This window comes from Hoplias malabaricus, chromosome 1 (assembly GCF_029633855.1).
Source record: "Hoplias malabaricus isolate fHopMal1 chromosome 1, fHopMal1.hap1, whole genome shotgun sequence".
In the NCBI taxonomy this organism is placed as follows: domain Eukaryota; kingdom Metazoa; phylum Chordata; class Actinopteri; order Characiformes; family Erythrinidae; genus Hoplias; species Hoplias malabaricus.
Window position 1 is genome coordinate 44,295,079 of NC_089800.1, and position 18,270 is coordinate 44,313,348.

General features: G+C 40.1%; 1 protein-coding gene and 1 non-coding gene across 2 annotated transcripts in view; both read left to right on the top strand.

Annotated features, from left to right (window-relative positions):
• myo18ab (myosin XVIIIA b) overlaps window positions 1-18,270 on the top strand; it is a 117,748-nt gene that overhangs the window by 18,071 nt on the left and 81,407 nt on the right. The gene's annotated exons all lie outside the window — the stretch shown is intronic.
• Window positions 14,515-14,702, top strand: LOC136670463 (U2 spliceosomal RNA). Its single transcript, XR_010795629.1, has one exon. It is a non-coding gene; the product is annotated as a U2 spliceosomal RNA (small nuclear RNA).

The window sequence follows — 18,270 nt, forward strand, 5'->3', positions numbered from 1 at the left end:
CGTAGAGGTAAGTGGTGTACCTTCTAAAGCAGTTATTTAGAAATAGCAGTAGTTTGTAGTGAGAACGGGGGAATGGAATGCTCTTTGTCTCCAGGCTGCTTCTTTTCCATGCAGTCCAGCGTGGTTGTGGTCTGTACAGAAATACCACTGATTCCTGATGGCTCATAATTTATTGTTCCCCCTGGCTACATATTTTCAAGACCCATATGCTTGACCATGTTTGACTGAGCTTGAGAATTCTGCATGTTGGTGAGCCCTCCTCATGCGATGAGACCAGTGGATGGTTTATTGTACACATTAATGACTATGTCACTGACTGGCTGTTGATCATGAGACTACAGGGCAGACTCAAAGGCTCTTTATCAGTGAGCCGGTCCAGCTGGAGCAGCCGGTGTTACTCAGTGGAGTCAGTGTCCTGAATTTCCCTAGATACTCATTCCAACTACCAAGATCTCATTGTAATTTCAATGGGAATAATGATGCAATCAGTGAACAAAAGTTTGTGGGCAACCCCAGAGAGATAAGCTGCCCTTCTGTTACCATTAAACCACAAATCCCCTTAACAAGCTGAATTTGGTTTATCTGACAGATGTTCCATTGACCTTCAGAGAGATATCAAGCTGAGATTTAATCCGTGTTTCAACACAGATTAGACACCTCTGGCTTGTAATAGGGGGCATTAAGTTAAATGCACTGGAGGCAGTTGAGTTAGCACTGTTCTTTTCTCGCTGTACACATCCCTACCTCACCCTGTGCACTTGCCTGGACCTGGCACAGCTTACACTTGCAACAAGACACTGCAAGTGAGTTACCCCATGCAGGCATGTAGAGGCATAGAGTTAGGTTAGGGCAAAGTCCATCTTAGCTAAATGCCAAGAGTCTGGATTAAGACTGAAGTAATTGTAAATTAGTAACTTTTTCGCAGTAAAGAGGCAAACACCTTGATTAGCTTCAAATAAGCACAAGGACACTTCTAGCAAAATGTTCCAAACTGATTAGATTATGCTTTTTGCTTGTGACCTAGAACCTGAAAGAGCACTCAGTAATTGGACTAGACAGCCTGACTTTCAGCCATTGATTCTGTGTTTTACAAGTTTTCTCATAGAGGTATGTACATGTTTCACAAGATGGCAACAGTCTCTGAGGCTTAGTTACTGTGCCTTAAGTATCTGGTGCCCTTGGGCTAACTAATAATACAGAAACAATGCTTAGATGGTCCAGCTGCGAGAGTTGTGGATCTGGTCATCCGAGACCTCATTACTACAGTATGTTCAATTTGTCACTATTTAAATTTGCAGGCTTTGGACTCAAGGTTCCTTAGGGTTCATAGCCTCTGTTTCATATACAAGTGTGGATTTGCCACATTCTGATGTATGAACTTGACCAGATGATCGTTTCAGCAGGTTCCTGATGTGTAAGCCTTAGTCACACATGCCAGTGACTTGTCAGGACTCCAGAAGTTTAAAAACTCACTATTAAATCCTGAAAAGGAGAATGAAAGAAAATATTGTTATACAGTGGTGTGGTCTGAGGTTTGGATGGGGAAAATAAGTACAGTTTGAGTGCAGAAGAAATCACAACCTCCCCTGCACACTGTACCTTCACACACCAGGTCTTCAGTGGTATTCTGGCTCACTAGCATGAACCCTGTTTTCTCCAGTGATGAGCCAATTGCAGGCATGCTGTGGAGGTTCCCTGAAGCTCTGGCTCCATAACATACCTCCCTACATGCTGAGTAGCCTCTGGCCTGGATGATGGGCACCTCTTAGCAGACGTGGAATGTGCCTAATTGAGCCTTGGTCTGTGGCATTGCTTTGCTCTTAAGGAGAGTGTGTGTCTCCTGCTGAGGCATATGTGGTTGGGTGGTCATGTGGTTTGCTGGCCAGAGCTTGGTTTTGTTGAGATGTTTTAAAATATGTAAGGGTGTATCAGACTTCAGATTTGGCCAGGACCTACATGTAAAAGAAACCCTTCAAAATACAAATGCTGTTCTTGGATGAGGACTTTATTTGCTACCTGCAGAGTGCAGCCTTACGTAAGGTATTTCTTTCCTCTTTTATCAACTCCCATACTGACTCAATTTTAACAGCAGAAGGGTGCAATGCAGATGTCCCTGGGATGCACTCAGAGTTGGGCCAAACTCATGAATGTTAATTATTTAAAGAGACCTGCTGCAGGCAAACTGAATAATGAAGGAGCTGGTTAGGGTAAGGAAAGCTGGACTGAAGATAGAAGAGAAGGGAAAAGAGAAAGACCTACAGAAAACAAGAGAGTAAAGTATTAATTATGTTTTTTTGAAATCCTTTACACTCAGTTAATATGACCCCCCCACAACCACACACACAGCTTCAGAGACATGATGCATTATTTTAATAAAAGTGCACATCCTCAGAGTATTAGCAGCCTTGAGGAGTGGAGGAAGACATCTAGCCATTCACACACAGCAGAAGTAAAGAACACATCACATTTATTGCAGTGAGAATTTTCAGAACCACCATTTCATTCGTTCATGCACCTTCTGTAACTGCTTACTCCTATTCAGGGTTGCAGAGCCTACATGGAATCTTTGGGCTCAAGGCAGAAACACACCCTGGGCAGGGCACAACACACTCAAACACTCACATCTATGAGCAACTTCATGCAGCCAATCTCCCTACCAACATGTGTTTTGGATTATGACAGGATGCCGGATAACTTGGAGGAAACCCACGCAGACAAAGAGAGAACACACTAAACTCCTCACAGGCTGACTTGAACCCACAAGCCCAGGCCCCTGGAGCTGTATGAAAACACCGCTGCTGGTTACGCCACCATGCCTGAGGGCTGTTTTCAGTTTTGAAATTGCAGAGGGTAAATGAGGCTATTGTTGATTAGAATTTTTTTCTTATTTTTAAGGCATTCTGTTCATGGCTGTTGTAGCTCAGCCTGATGGGAATGCTACTTCACTGTCAATGGGAACACTTGTTATTAAGGACTCAGACACAGGAAAGAGTCCTTCCTATAAACGCAGTGTATGCGCAGCACTGGAGAACTCGCAGTGTTCCGGAACATTCATTATCCCGCTCAAGACGCCTTGGGCACACTGGAAGAGTGTTAATACGGGGCAGTGTGTTTTGTATGGAGGATGTCCAGCCGAGTGAGATGTGGTCACTGCCAAGAGCCTCTGACGGCTGGATCTCACACACAGTTCCTGGCCCCAAACTGGGCCCCAAAAGGAAGTAAGTTCCTCAGTGCTTGTTTGGCAGCAGTGGCTGTAAGGATGCCTCTTAAATCATGCAGTTTAGGAGCACACTGCTGTTTACTACACTGGTGGATATTGCTGTTGTTGGGGTATGGAAGCAGTGGAGCCCAGGACGATTACTTCAAGCCTGGTGGGCAGCATGCGCAGCTCAAAACATACATTCCAAAACCTGGCTCTCTTTCCATTAGCCAAATGAGATGACTACAGGACTACGGCAGTGACTAGTTTTATGGTTTTCCCTTCCCAAACACTGCAGATTAGGCTTATGAATATCTCTGATAACTTACAGATGCAGCATGAGGTATTGTGTGTACCACTTTTAGAGATGCTGAAAGGCTGAAGATGCCACTCAGGCTGTAGAACATGACTGTATTAAGGCACAGTGCCAGAGTGGCAGCCTAGTAGCAGACGTTAGCACTGAATGCCAGATGGCCACTACATGCGTCAGTTACTTGTGAACAAAAGACCTTTGCTGACTGAGAAGCACCTTATCTGACTGGATGATGACTGGAGGACCTTGCCCATGTCTGGAAATGCAGAGGAAGATGGACAATGACAGTTAATCATTTGTATATCACATACTTTCCATTGCAATGAATTTAAAGATGCCAAGAAGGTGAAGAGCCCAGGGCCAAACTGTAGCACCTTTGAATGAGTTTGAGATCCAGTCAACTCGTAAAACATGTGGTGCTGGTTTTCCGGGTAGAGATTAAGCCTAGTCATGTGCTGTGTTATTCTTTCAGCGGGAAAATCTCCATTGAAAATGCTGTCTATTCCAGGACTATGCTTAATCCAGGTCCAGGAAACCAGCCCTAGGTGTGGGGAAAAATATTCCTGCAGGTCACCTGAAAAGAACGGATGTGGTAATAAAGGCACAGTGTGAAGAATTCTGTGTAGTTGCAGAGGTCCATCTATTACTCTGCATACTTTATTTGCTGCCTTTCACCCTGTTCTTCAATGGTCAGGACACCTACAGAGCAGATGTGGGTGCATCATTCTCAGTGCTGCAGTGACACTGATGTGGTGTGTGGTGTGTTAGTGTGTTGCACTGATAGGAGTGGATCAGACACAGCAGTGCTCCTTGAGTTTTTAAACACAGTGCCCACTCACCATCCACTTTGTTAGACACATCTACATTGTTGGTCCACCTTGTAGATGTAAAGTCAAGAGACAGTAGCGCATCTGTTGCTGAACAGTTTGTGTTGGTCTTCATCAGTGGACACAGGATGCCACCCACGGGACGCTGTTGGCTGGATATTTTTGGTTGGTGGAATACTCTCAGTCCAGCAGTGACACTGATCTATAAAAATTTGAGCATCAACTGCAGTGCTGAGAATGATACACCACCCAAATCATACCTGCTCTGTGGCGGTCCCATGGGGAGTCCTGACCATTGAAGCATGGGGTGGCAGTAGGCTAACAATATAGGCAGAGAAATAGATGGGCTACATTCTGTAATTGTAGAACTACAAAGTGCTTCTGTCTGGTCTGTGTTGCCGGGAGAATAGACAGTGAGTGTAGAAACAAGGAGGTCATCTGTGTAAATAGCATGTACTTTCTGGCTAATTTAGCTGGAAATGAAAAAATTAAATATGCTCTTTGGCTTTTGGTAAGTACTTATGTACTCTGAGAGGGAGGAGATAAGAACTAAGTAAAGAGAATGTGGACGTGTCCCCTGGATTCTGCCTGCAGCATTATGTGCCTGTGTGACTGTTTGTATGGTTGCAGTCATTCATTTCATTTCCTCTTTGTCTCCCAGCACTACGTAGCACAGGAAGTTCAGACAGCAGTTCTATTAAGAAAATACAGAGCTGCCAGGGTACTGATGGGGTTTCTTCTAGAGGAACTTCGAATGTGTTCCACCACCTGCTTGAAACATCTGATGAAATGGGTTGATAAGGCATACTTGGGTGCTATGATTTGTAGATAGAAAACAGACATTCAGATTCTCCCAGTGAATATTCCATGTTAACTATCTTGGGCTAGCGAGGCCATCACAAAACTCATTAACTAGCATTGAGCCGTGACCAGGAAGGCTGGCTTGCTCTTGTAAACTGAATCAGAGATTCTTGAGAAAGACATGAGCTCAGCATGGGCCTAACACTAGTTGAAACTAATGCTGCCCGAACATGTCCGAGTCCTAGGCATGCTAGATGTTTTGTGTAAGTGTCTGTGCCTGAAATCCTGTTGCTGGAGAAGTGCATTCCCTGCTTAAAGAAGGAACTGAGTAAATCATGTGGAGAAAGTTGTGCTTAAGGAGCGGTGGACTCTGAAGCAAAAGAAAATAAAAGTTAAAAAAGAAGAGAAACAGTACTTAAATGGCTGTGAAGCAGTGTATTGACTATTAAACATGTCAGACCAACCAGGTGCATTCAGTTGTATGCCAGTTTTTGTGGGACTTCTGGGCCAATTTTATTTTTTAATTTGCTGATTTTAAATGTTACCTTTTGTAAATGTTAAGGCTCATATTTAAATAAAAATAAAACAATATATCAAACGTATCAATCAATTAGAACAAAATGTTTGTTTCCTGTAAATGTTTTTAAATGATAAAAAATATCAATATCGTGATTATCGTGATATTCTGACTTGTTTACATAATGACGTCATGCAGTTACATGTATAGTTACAATATGGTGTACATTAATTATGTCAGTCATTTAGGTGACACAGACAGATATGGTGGAAATTTACTCTGGTTTCAATAATTTGCTCCAACAGACGAGTGACTTCAGTCGTGTGGAGGTGGTCTGGATATAAAATATCAATATTCTAAATATTTTTTATACAGTGTCATAATTTCGGTAGGCTACAGTTGTTTACAAAATTAACAAATGTTTACATATTTATTAGTTGCTTCTTCTAAAGGTTTGAAATTGTTAGATTTGTACTGAAATTATATGTAATTAAATATAATTTAAATAAGAAATTAACATGTTATTAATTTAATGTAATTAATATTAATATAACATTTATTTTGTTGAAATAGTGTGTTCTTGAAATGTATAAAAGTATTTTCAGTGTTTTTTCATATCGCTAAAAATATCGTTATCGCCAAAATACCCTAAAATATTGTGATATTTTTTTAGGGCCAATATCGCCCACCCCTAATGTGCATACAACTGTTTGTATAGAACGAAGAGACATACCAGAATAGTGATGGGAATTTCGGCTCTTTTTGGAGAGCCGGCTCTTTTGGCTCGGCTCTTCATAAAGAGCCGGCTCTTTCGACTCCTAAATGGCTCTTTGTTTTACGTTTTACCACTTATTTCCACTGGTACAGAACAATATTACCTACATTTTACATGACTATATGGACAAATTATTATTGTTCAATATTAAAAATAATAAAATAGTGTTGCAAATGGCCAATTGTTTTTATGGCTGTCTCGTAATTACTCTGATAAACAACTGATTGCACTCACACATTCAATTGTATAATAACTAAATTTTATATAACTGGAAATAACTTAATAAAAAATCACTTGTAAACTCTGAAATATAGCCAATGGAACCCAAAAGGTAGGTATTACAAAATAGCTTATTAAATTAAATAATCATCCATTTCTGATTAATAAAATAAACAAATACAGTGGAACTTCTACTTACGAACGCCTATATTAACGAACTTTCCAAGATACGAACCAGGCATTTGAATATTTTTTGCCTTCACCAACAAACCATGACTCTAGAAACGAACCAGCGCACCCAGACTTGAGTGAGCTTTTAAGATTAGCAAATTGTACTTTTAGCAATTTAGCATTAGTGTAAATAGCAGACATCGAAATTCGTGCTAAAGTTAAGCCGTAGCTACGCTTTGTCTCCCCACATTCACCCGCCTACTCTCCGTTATTCCACCCACCCCCCACCTCCTGTCATACAGCCAGTGCCTGTGTAACTCCTCCAGCCAGTCGTTTATTACTGTTACCACTGTATTTCTCTTTTATTTTTAGTAATGCTACATGTATTTTTTTTACTAAATGTTGTAAACATAGTGCAAAAAGGGTGACCTTCGGGGTGGGGGCTGGAACGCATTAATTGCTTTTCCATTATTTTAAATGGGGAAAATTTACTCAAGAGACGAATTTTTCTACTTACGAACCGGGTCACGGAACGGATCAAGTTTGTAAGTAGAGGTTCCACTGTACTCTGCAAAGTGCAGAACAGCAGCATTCAATGGTAGTGATTAAAACAACCACAACTGTCAACAAACAAACCAAGTGTCTCAGCTTTGCTTGTTGTTCTCTGATTGGTTGAATGACAAGCCTTAGAAAAAAATGGCTCGGTCTTAGACGGGAACCGGCTCTCATCGTTCACTTACAAGAGCCGGCTCTTTGAACTAGTTCGTTCGCGACCGACACATCACTATACCAGAGTAAATATTTAAATCAGTGTGATTAGCCTGATGTCTTCCATGTTTTCTCATAATTTATGCACCGTTGATCAGGCCAGGCACTGCTAGAAAGGACTTGCATATGCCGATCCATCTGAGTAAAGATGAAAATTTACAGTACAAGACCTCTGCTCATTTTCTGCTCAGGTTCATTTTTTTTCTCAAAGTATGTTTTTGGCTGCTTTCATCCAAACATCGCAGACAAGTTAGAATGAATTACAGAGCACCCTTCCTCCTCAAAGCATGAAGTACATTTGCCAGCTATGTTTAAGCAGGTATCATCTGTTTGTATATGAGAGAAGAGAGAGAGAAAAGAGAGAAGAGAGAGAGAGGGGTCTTATCCAGGGCTGTGTTATGTCTTACTGCATAATTAAAACTACAGCTATGCGCAGCATAGTTGTCCCAGGATACAGAAAGGCTCTTCTCTGGGCAGTGTGTATCGCTGCACTGACCTTGCCCACAGAGAACAAACACACAGAACTGTCTCACTGTTACCAAAGCCAGCTCAGCGGCATGGCATTTCAGCGCTGGCCAGAACAGTTCAAATGCTGATTGTTCATCTGGACGCATTGAGTGGAGGCGCCTAATGCTATTCCACAAGTGATAATGGAGTGTTTTGTGGATGAATTTGCTCATTCAATAATGCTGTGTATAAACAATTAGGCTGGATTATTGTTAGTCATAAAGAGGCTGTCTTTTCTGGAATAGAACCTGCATGGCCATGATAGTTCGTTCCTGTGACTGAAGAAATGTCGCACTGAGAATTTTAATGCAGGGGTGGAATTGCAGTCATAATGGATGCAGTATTAAGAGCTGTTGCTGTTTTTTTTTTTTTTTTTTTTTGGTTTTAACTCATAATTGCAGTCATTTTACATAAGATACACAATAAAACAGCACAGGTTGGTAGAAATGCCATTATACAGCCCACGATGTATATGAATCCATGAATATTTTTTGTGTTTTATGTGTCTTTGGTGGGGTTTTGTTTGTTAACAACATTATACGAACTGGATACCTTCTAAAGTGTCTCCAAATTAGTGCTTTCCCCCGCTGCTACTCTGCTGTACAGCAGACTGAATGTAGCTGCTATACCTGCTACTACTCTGCTGTACACACCGGTCCAATGAGGCTGCTATCTCCACTGATACTCCGTTAAACATGGTGACTGAGTGTTGCTGCTATCCCTGCTGTATGCAGACTTTATGCATTCATGCTCGTTCTGTATTGTTTTGTGTTCTGTTTGCGCTGTTTAAGAGTTTCACTCCCTCCCCATAGCTTGGTGAATAGCTGGATAGCTAGATTGCTTACTAATGGCTCCTAAGCTTTAGCTCACCAGTGTCTTTGACACTGAGAGGAGGTGTGGCTATGGTAGCCTTGTGATTGGTCAGGGTAATACTGACATAAGCATTACCCACTTTTAGGACTGCCCATTCTACTTGGAGAGGAGAGGAGTACTGGTCATTTTTGAGGAGAGATTTATCAAATTCATGTTTTGGGTTTTTTATTTAAACTTTGCTGAATGTTTCACACAACTAGTCTATGATCTATATCTATAATCTATGGCTGAAGTGCCCTTGAGCAAGGCACATTTACACCCCAAACTGCTCATCGGGCACGAGGTGGTTGGCAGCGCTCTGCTGTGGTTGTGTGTGTTCACAGCCCCTAGTGTGTGTGAAGAATGGTTCATTAGTGTGTTTGTTTGTTCAATACCACACATGAGTTAAATGCACAGAAGCAGAATTTCCCTAAGGGGATCAGTAAAAGTGATTCATTTTTTGCTGATGATTCAGATTCAGATGATTCAGAGTAGCTGCTTATGTGTTTTTTTTTTTTTTTTTTGAGTGTTTTGCTGTTTATGTTCAGGAGGCACCATGTAAATCTGTACTAAATAGATCATTACCATATAAATGGAGGTTGTCCTGAATGTGACAAAAATACAAACATATCTGAAGTACTATAACTTGAACTCCTTGTCTCACTTGGTAAAAACACTTCATCCACCACTGGTGCAGTGACATTCTCTTTTCTGTAAGAATGATGAGCAGGTCACATGTCTGATCTTTGTCAATTTGACATGCTATTTGTTTATTGATATAGATCCACTCAGGCTGGTATTATGAATTCTGATTTGGTTGTGGTGTACATAGAGAGAGCAATACTCCCTGGAACTGACCATTCTGAGAGGTGAGAGGTTAGTTGAAATCTCTTGAGTTGTATAAATACAAACATATTCCCCCCTACATTCCAAATAGATTAGCACAGACAGAATTAGCCTGGCTGCCAGACAAGACTGGATTGTGGCTATGAGCTGGAGCAGTCTGTTGTTTGGCTCAACTAGCACCCAAGGCACTGGACATCAAATTACTGGAACATGTTTTGCGATACCTCCAAACAGTCTCATGTTGCAAGCTTTCAGTGTGACCGTTCATGTTTGAAATGAGTGAAACTGAAAATGATGTTATTTTTTTTGTTCGGATTTTTCCAACAGAGCAGTGGAGTGAGAGATGGATTTCGTCTCACTGTGTGTTTATGCCTCCTGTTCTGCCTCTGCGTCGTTGTAGTCAACACCTTCCCATTTTCGCGTTTTAATAGCTGCTCTGAATCTTCTCTGTGCAGGTCTGCTTCTCGTCACTTAATCGTCCCTGTTTCCTCCACTGTTCATTGTTCCGCAATGGCAAACAGAAGTGTGGTCTGGTACTCGTCCTCGCAGGTTCTTCACTTTCAAATGTGTCTCGTTCTGCGGCTTTGATGGACCATGCACCTGCAGAGGAAATGAATTGCCTTCAAATCAATAAGCAGTGTCCTGTTTCATAAGCTGCCAGTAGGAGTCCGTTTGTGTGTCACCCTATTGGGAGGTTACATCTTGTTTTCATAATCACTGAGAAAAAAAAAATGTCTGTATATATGTGTCGTAGGGGGAAGGGCCTTTTTTTCTGTAACAGTGACCCAGATATGCCTCATACCCCCTCTAGCACAGCTGTGATGTGATTGGCTTCGTCAGACATGGCCTCTGCCACTGCATGCTTTCCAGGCGAGACGAGCAGCCTACATCTCAAACCCCCTCGCATATTACACACACGTTTTCATAAATCACTTAAAAGTGAATACTTCTATGTGGATTTGGCACAGGTGTGCCTCCAGTTCTCCTGGTCTTGCTGACTTTGTGGAAACCTGCAGATTTTCCATGTGTCATGAAAGGGTAGAAGCTGTGTGAGTGTGCATGGGGGCTGCTCTTTTCTTGAGGGAGTTTAACACTGATGAGAAGCGTTGTATGTACTGGAGACATTCATAATGGCTTTGAGAATATCAGAAGCTGTATTTTGCTCTTTGGTCAGCGAGGATGCTGAGGGTAACCAATGTCAGTGTTCCTAACTAACTCCCCATTGGTGACGTCAAAGGATATCATTAAATGTAGGTGGTCGTGTTGGAGATGGAGGACTAATATTTATTGTGGGCTGAAGGTACAAATAACTAATCACTCAGATAGATGGACAGATGGTTGGTCTGAAAAATTGACACTGATTATCCTCATCATGAAGCAGGTAGTAAACTAGTTTTTATTTTGGTAATAAACATTCATTCATTGTCTGTTACCGCTTATCCAGTTCAGGGTCACTGGGTGCTTCACAGGGCGACACACACTCACACATTCACTCACACACTCACACCTACGGACACTTTTGAGTCCCCAATCCACCTACTAACGTGTGTTTTTGGATTGCTGGAGGAAACCGGAGCACCCGGAGGAAACCAATGCGGACACGGGGAGAACACACCAACTCCTCACGGACAGTCACCCGGAGCGGGGCTCGGACCCACAACCTCAAGGACCCTGGAGCTGTGTGACTGAGACACTACCTGCTGCAACACCGTGCCGCCTGGTAATAAACATATACACTGTAAAAAAAAAATGTCTCTAAAATGTACGCAACAGAATTGCCAGAATTTCACCATAAAATATAATGAAATGAATATGACATTATTTTGGCAATCGTAAATTTTACATTCAAAAAAAATTTTTTTTTCACAATACTTTTCTGTTATAAAAGAGATATACACTGTAAAAAAAAAACAGCATTTACATAAAAACCAAGAAAGAAACATCATTTTACCATAAAATTAACATGTAAATAGTGAGACAAATGAGAGAATGTAGACTGAGATATAGCCGTACTTATGTGTGTCCTTTATTCAGCCCTTAAAAGGAGGTATTGCCGAAAGGAGCAAAGAAATGTGCGATATCTGGGTGCCACACTCCAGCATTCGAACACAGGTAGATGGGGGAACTTTCCTCTCCAACACACCTCTCGTCATAATCGCCATAATGTAACCCCAAAGCCTCAAAGACAGTGAACATCACAGAAAATTTGGTGCTGCTAAGCATGCTTGGAGCTCCTCCATGTTTCAGCTCCTTCCAGTCCTTGGCCACTTGTATCGCCCATAACGGTTTGTGTATTTAACAGTGACAAAATGTATTTTTTTATGATTGGAATGATATATTTGTTCCAGTAAAAAGATAAAAAAAGTGTGTAAATTTTGGCTGATCTAAATATTTACAGTATTTCACAGTTACAAAAACTGTATTCAACCTTTTTAGAGTTTACAAGCTTTTACTGCCATGGTTTGACCATTTTTCACTGTAAAATTTACAGTTGTTGGTGATCTCAGGGTCATTTAAGCTTGTGTTCTCCATCAGCTTTATTCCAGTTATACCTAAGTCAATCTAAACTAGGCTTTGCCTAGTCTTGTCTCCTCTGATTGTCTGTAATGTGGTTAAAATTACACACAGTGGCCCTGTACTTCTGAAAGTGCTGAATGTATTTCCACAAAATTTTACAGTGTTGTAATGTTAATGTAGCATTAAGACCGCATGTTTTTTCCATCAAGAACTTCGGCTCCACAGTAGATTTCTCTAGAGATGTTGGGCTGGTGGTTTTAGTCACTTAGCTAGCGGTCTTGGTGTCATAGACTTTTAAATGGCAGTATTTGTGCTCTGCAAATCTCATTAAGAGTCCAATGAGTGCATTATTTCAAGAAAAGATGAATGAACATGAGAATTAATTTCTCATTGCTATTGGATGCGTTCTGTGCGCAGAGTTTCCGGGAGAGTAGCAGGTGTTTAACCCCAATGAGGCCTACACTTTTGTACAAGGGAGAAGGTGGAAGGAAAGAAGGAAGGAAATGAGAATATGTCTTTGTCACAATTATTTGTGGTTATTTTTTATGTCCCCTACTTTTAAGCAAATGTGACTAAAAGCAGAAGTGGCAAAAGTAAAAAGTTAAAATAAAAACTCCAGGATTTCATTCTAACTGTCTGGCTTCTTTAGTCATCTAAAACCAGCTTCAGGATGTGTCACAACCATTGAAAAATATTCCCCTGAATATTCCCCATCTTGAAAGAATGACAAGGTCTCTTTTCTGGCAATATTTAACCAATGTTAATCATTTATAGAATATTAAACAGCATTCCCTGTACGTTACATTGATATACTGTAGAGTTAAAGCCCGCTATGCCATTATCTCATGTTGTGAGCCTTGATTGCTGTCTTCCTGTTTATTTCATATAGATATACTGTGATCTAACAGCAGATGTTTTAAACTACAATTTTGAAAAGCAAAACACATGAATAACGTCAGCAAGAATTATGCTGCACATGTTAATTCTTTATTGTTTTCCTGATGTAATAAATCTAGTACTTGGAGGATTCTGCCCTGACTGAGCTTATATTTAAAAAAAAAACAACAACAAACATTGTTTATTCACTTGTTTTACTTGTGAATAATGCATGTGACATAAAGACTCTGGCAGCATGCTTCATTATTTTTTATTATTTTTCAGGCTCTGCACCCTGCCTGTTGGGTTTGTGTTGTTAATATATTTTCTCTAGATTTTACAAACCTAGCATCACCCTAGGAAACTAATTATTCTTTTCCTAAGTATAGGTATTACAGTGATAGATCATGAAAATATTTTGTGATGTTTTTGTATTTATTTATTTACTATATTGCTCTCACATAGTTTAAGGTCTGCTGGTGTACACACTGGTGTATGGCCAGTTAAATTGGCCTAATCTGTAGGTTTTCTGTCCAGTGTCTGTTCCCCCTCCCTGAGGAGAGCTGCTATCACACAGCTCCTGCAGTGTAGTACACTCTGCACTCACAGCACAGTGCTAAGAATAGAAGACCCCTAAGGCGAGGGCCCTCAAATGAGAGTGGAGGGCCCAGAATTAATGGTGTGTGTGGCCCTGTGTATGTGTTTTGTTGCTCTTTCTAGTTGCATCCACCAGGAGCCTGCCTGTGATGAGCATGTCCAGCAGTTATTGATTAGTGTAATGGATGGCCGACATGAAGGAAGCTGGTCTTTGCGTTAGGTCCGGTTGCACGGAGGAGTCTTTAGAGCCAATGTAGTATCAAAGATTTGAGATGGCCACTGATGCTATGGCCTATCAGCGAAGGGTCTGAGGACATTTTTGCCCTCCCCTCTGTGTCACTCTGTGTGTTCCATTTTTTATCTCTTAGCTGTATGTGCTTAGACATCATTTGAATGTGCTTCTAGAGCTTCAGCACACTCGCATTCAGCAGCTTTATTTCATTTCCAAACACACCATGGAGTGATACTACATAAGGTAATATGAGTGCTCTGTCTCACCCTAAAACTCCCTTGTCATTCTCAGTATGCGCTGTGCCATTTAATCTTCTCATTGTCACCTTGTTTGTTGTATTTGTGTCCACTGAATACATCTGAATGTCCTTCATCATACTGCAACTGAGTTATGAATTTATATATGTTAAAACATGTGGGTGGACGTCTTGACTCTGGACTTGACACTGGAATCTCAATTGCTTGGTTTATATCTTTTGAATACATGTACTTTGTAAGAGAGCTCCTCAGTCTTTTATTTAAGATCAAGTCTAGTTCTTCTGTTCTTGCCAGTTTAATATCTGATACAATCGCTTTATGATGGCTAAATATTAAATAGATTTTAGAGCAAGGAAGTGGGGCTTGCTCCATCCGCTCTAAGCATCGATCCGAAATGAGTCTGTTCATGTGTTCTGATGTTAACTGAAAGTTTGGTTGTTCGAGCCCACCCAGGGACATCACTAGCTCCATTTTTACAGGGGCAGCTGTGGCTTAACTGTTAAAGAAGCAGGCTTGGGACCAGAGGTTTGGGGGCAGGGCAGTGAAGGAATAGCGTGGACATCTCTCTCAAAACAATTACAGCTGAAGTGCCCTTCAGCAAGACACCTAGCCCCCTCGCTGTCCCTATTGTACTTTATTTTCATCTTGTATATGTAGAGGCTAGAGCTGGACAAGACGGCCAAAATTTCACAATATATATATATATATATATTTTTTTTTTTTTTTGATCAATAAGATATAATTCCAATTCTTGGCTTTGTAAATATTCATATTTTTAAACTAACTATAAAATTGAGTGGAATGAACTGATAATGTACTGAACTGCCGTGTAATGACTGTCAGTCAGTGCCAGATGCTGTTAACATTATATATGAAAATGTGTATATAAAAAATCCTATTATTTTTATTGAAACACTTATATTGCAGTATATATTGATATTGAATGATGGTCCGGCCCTTGTATAGGCATTTAATGTGTGCTACTTGGTTTGTTTTTCATTAGCTTTGGATGAGTCCTGCACTGGAACTTTTTAAAAAGGGTATATTTCACATCGTACAATAATAGAACCAAACAAACTGGCTTTGAATTAGGGTGTGATAGGTACGGTTTTGAAAAAGGCTTTTGCGTTTTAGTAGACAATACATCTTAATACTAGTGGTCCCTATTGCTGAGGTATTTTCCATGTTCATGATCTTTTTGGCTCTGGTGTGATCTGCGCTGAATTAATGGTTGGGCTAACTGTGTTGTGACTCAAGTTGACGTCACTGTCCCGACACGACCAACTGAGCTTTTCACTGCCACGCCCAGAGCCCCTTCACCCCCTTCACCACACCAGTGATTTTCATGGTTGATTGAGACCTTTCTCAAAAAGGGGAAGTTTGAGTAGTCACGTGTGATGATGTTGAGGTCCTGTTTAGGGGTTGTTTCTGGGTGTGGGAGGTTTATCTGTGGGCTTTATCTCTATTTCAAGGGATTGTTGGACTGTTTACATTAAGGATGCAGAGATTTTGTTTGGGTGTGGTGGAGGGATTGTGCAGCTGTGTGTGTGTGTATGTGTGTGCGTATGTGAGTGGATGAGAGAGAGACAGAGAGTTGAGTGTACACTGGCCATTTTGGCTACAGTTCTGACCAATAGCCTTGTGGTTATTGTGGGCTTAACCGCAGCCCTGTGGATTTAGTTCTCATGACTCCCCAGGTCTTCAAAGCAATAAAATATATCAGCCTTGTTTTTTAAATAGGCTGTTCTCTTTTATTCATTTCTAAATAGAATTGATTCTTGTTTTTAAATACTTAGCCTGGTTTTGCTTGTTGATGCTTTTTTAACTAGTCTTTGTCAAGTAGTTTAGAGAAACTGCTACAGAATTATGAAACAACAGTGTTTATAGATGCATATGGAAAATGTACCAAATTTTTATCTTGATTCAAAGAGCTTCACATACTTGATCATAATTGTATAGACTTACCCTGTGAAAACATGTCCCAAAAAGCAGGCCATATGTGATTGAGAATATCAGACCTAACACTTTGATTAAATCTGACTCTAGGGCTGGACGATATGGCGAGCATTTATATCACAATATATTTCATAATATTGGTCAATACGATATAATTCCGATGTCAATATAAACAAGAAAAAAGCTACAGAAAAACTGCCAAGAACTAAAAGCAACATGACATCACACATCAAACAAATTAATATTTGTTAATATGAACATAAAAATATAAAATTGAGTACAATGACAGTGTAAATAATATAGTGGAATATTGAAAATGTGTGTAAACATTATATCATTGTTATATATATAATTAATTACTGTCCAGCCCTATCAGACCCCTACCTTAAGGAACAGAGTGGAATAATACAAGTAAATAGAAATAGAATATATAATACAAGTAATGAGGACTGACTAACATTTTCTCTTCAGACACTTAAACGGCACTAAATAAAGCTCCATTGACCAAACAAAGTGATGATCTACTGCATGCAAACAACATGAAAAATTAATGATTAATATTAAAATAAAAATACAGAAGCTGTGCTTTAAATTTGAGCAGCCAGAGTGAGTGTAGTTTGTGGCATTGCTAGGCTAACCAGATTGCCAGTGCAGCAGATTAGCATTTGAAATGGATTTACAGATGGTCAGAAATTCATGATTTATCTGGTGATGTATTTGTGTGCCATATGGCTGTTGGTTGACTGGTAAATCCTTTTAGTGAGTCACTGAGTTAATGGAATTGTCTTTGTAAACAGCATATGAGCTTTTGTTTGTAAGAAGAGTCCTATGATAGCCAAGGAAACTGAATATTTCAGTGTAACAAGAAGGCGTTTTATAAACCTCTGGTTACTGGCTTCAGACTGTGTGTGTGTGTGTCCTCAGAATGTGTACAGCAGGTTTATGGTAAACCCATTGCTGTTGTGTAGCTAATGAAGCATACACATTGTAGACTTGTTACTGACTATGTTCATAAGCAAGTGTCACATTTGGTTCCTATCACGTATTTGTGAATGTATGCCCTGTTTTGAACAATATTCTCTATATCCAGTGTACATGCTGTACAAATTTACTGTTGTGCTTGTATTCTTATGTAATATGATAGGGAGGGAGTAAGTCTGTGGGCCTCAGGTGAATTTGGCTGGGAGTGACGCACCCAGTGTTAATTTAGGGTTAGCAAAGAGAGGCTGGCGTGCCATTTAACACCACACCGCTAGAATCAACAGAGCTGTTTGACTCCTGCCTTCGAGGAATGCCATGTCTTTAATTATGTTGTTGACTTTTTCTTGGGTACATAAATGGTTCTGCAAGCAACATGTCCAACTTACTCACTACTTGGCTGCTAGCCAGTCACCAGAAGAGTGTCATTCTGCTGCATTTTACGTGCTGTAGGTGTGATGAACTCTTTGAGGGTCTGTTGACCTTGCTGCTGTTTTACTGTACTATGGAAATGTAATTAGGTTTTCAAAGCTAACACAGTTTTGAGTTTTGAGTGTATATAAAATAATATATTTTCAAACCCCTGTGCAGACTGTCTATGGATCAGTCAATGAGCAGCAATCTAACAAAAGCAATAGCAGAATGGAATGCTGTATTCACAAAAAGCTACTGATATTTATGAATATATTCTTAAAAGGTTTCTTATAAAGATTTTGTTGTTCACACGTTACAAAAATAATGTGATTATTTGAAATTATTTTTGGTGTTTAATAGCCATAAAAAATTGGTAGTTGTGCATTTAATTATGTATTGATTTGTGCTGTGATTTCTTCTTATTAACAGAACTGTGCTACTGTCTCAAAATGTTTATTGGCTGCACTTTTGAACAAATTTCATTACATGAGCTACAAATGAGCAATTATTACAATCATATTCATTCTTCTTTTGTCATCACCTGCCAAAACTGGTTCCTCTTAGGACTTGAAATCAGTCTATAATGTGTTTTGAGCACTTGAGGCCTGGGTGGAGCTGAGTGCATCAGTATGGTGTTTTGATTGTTAT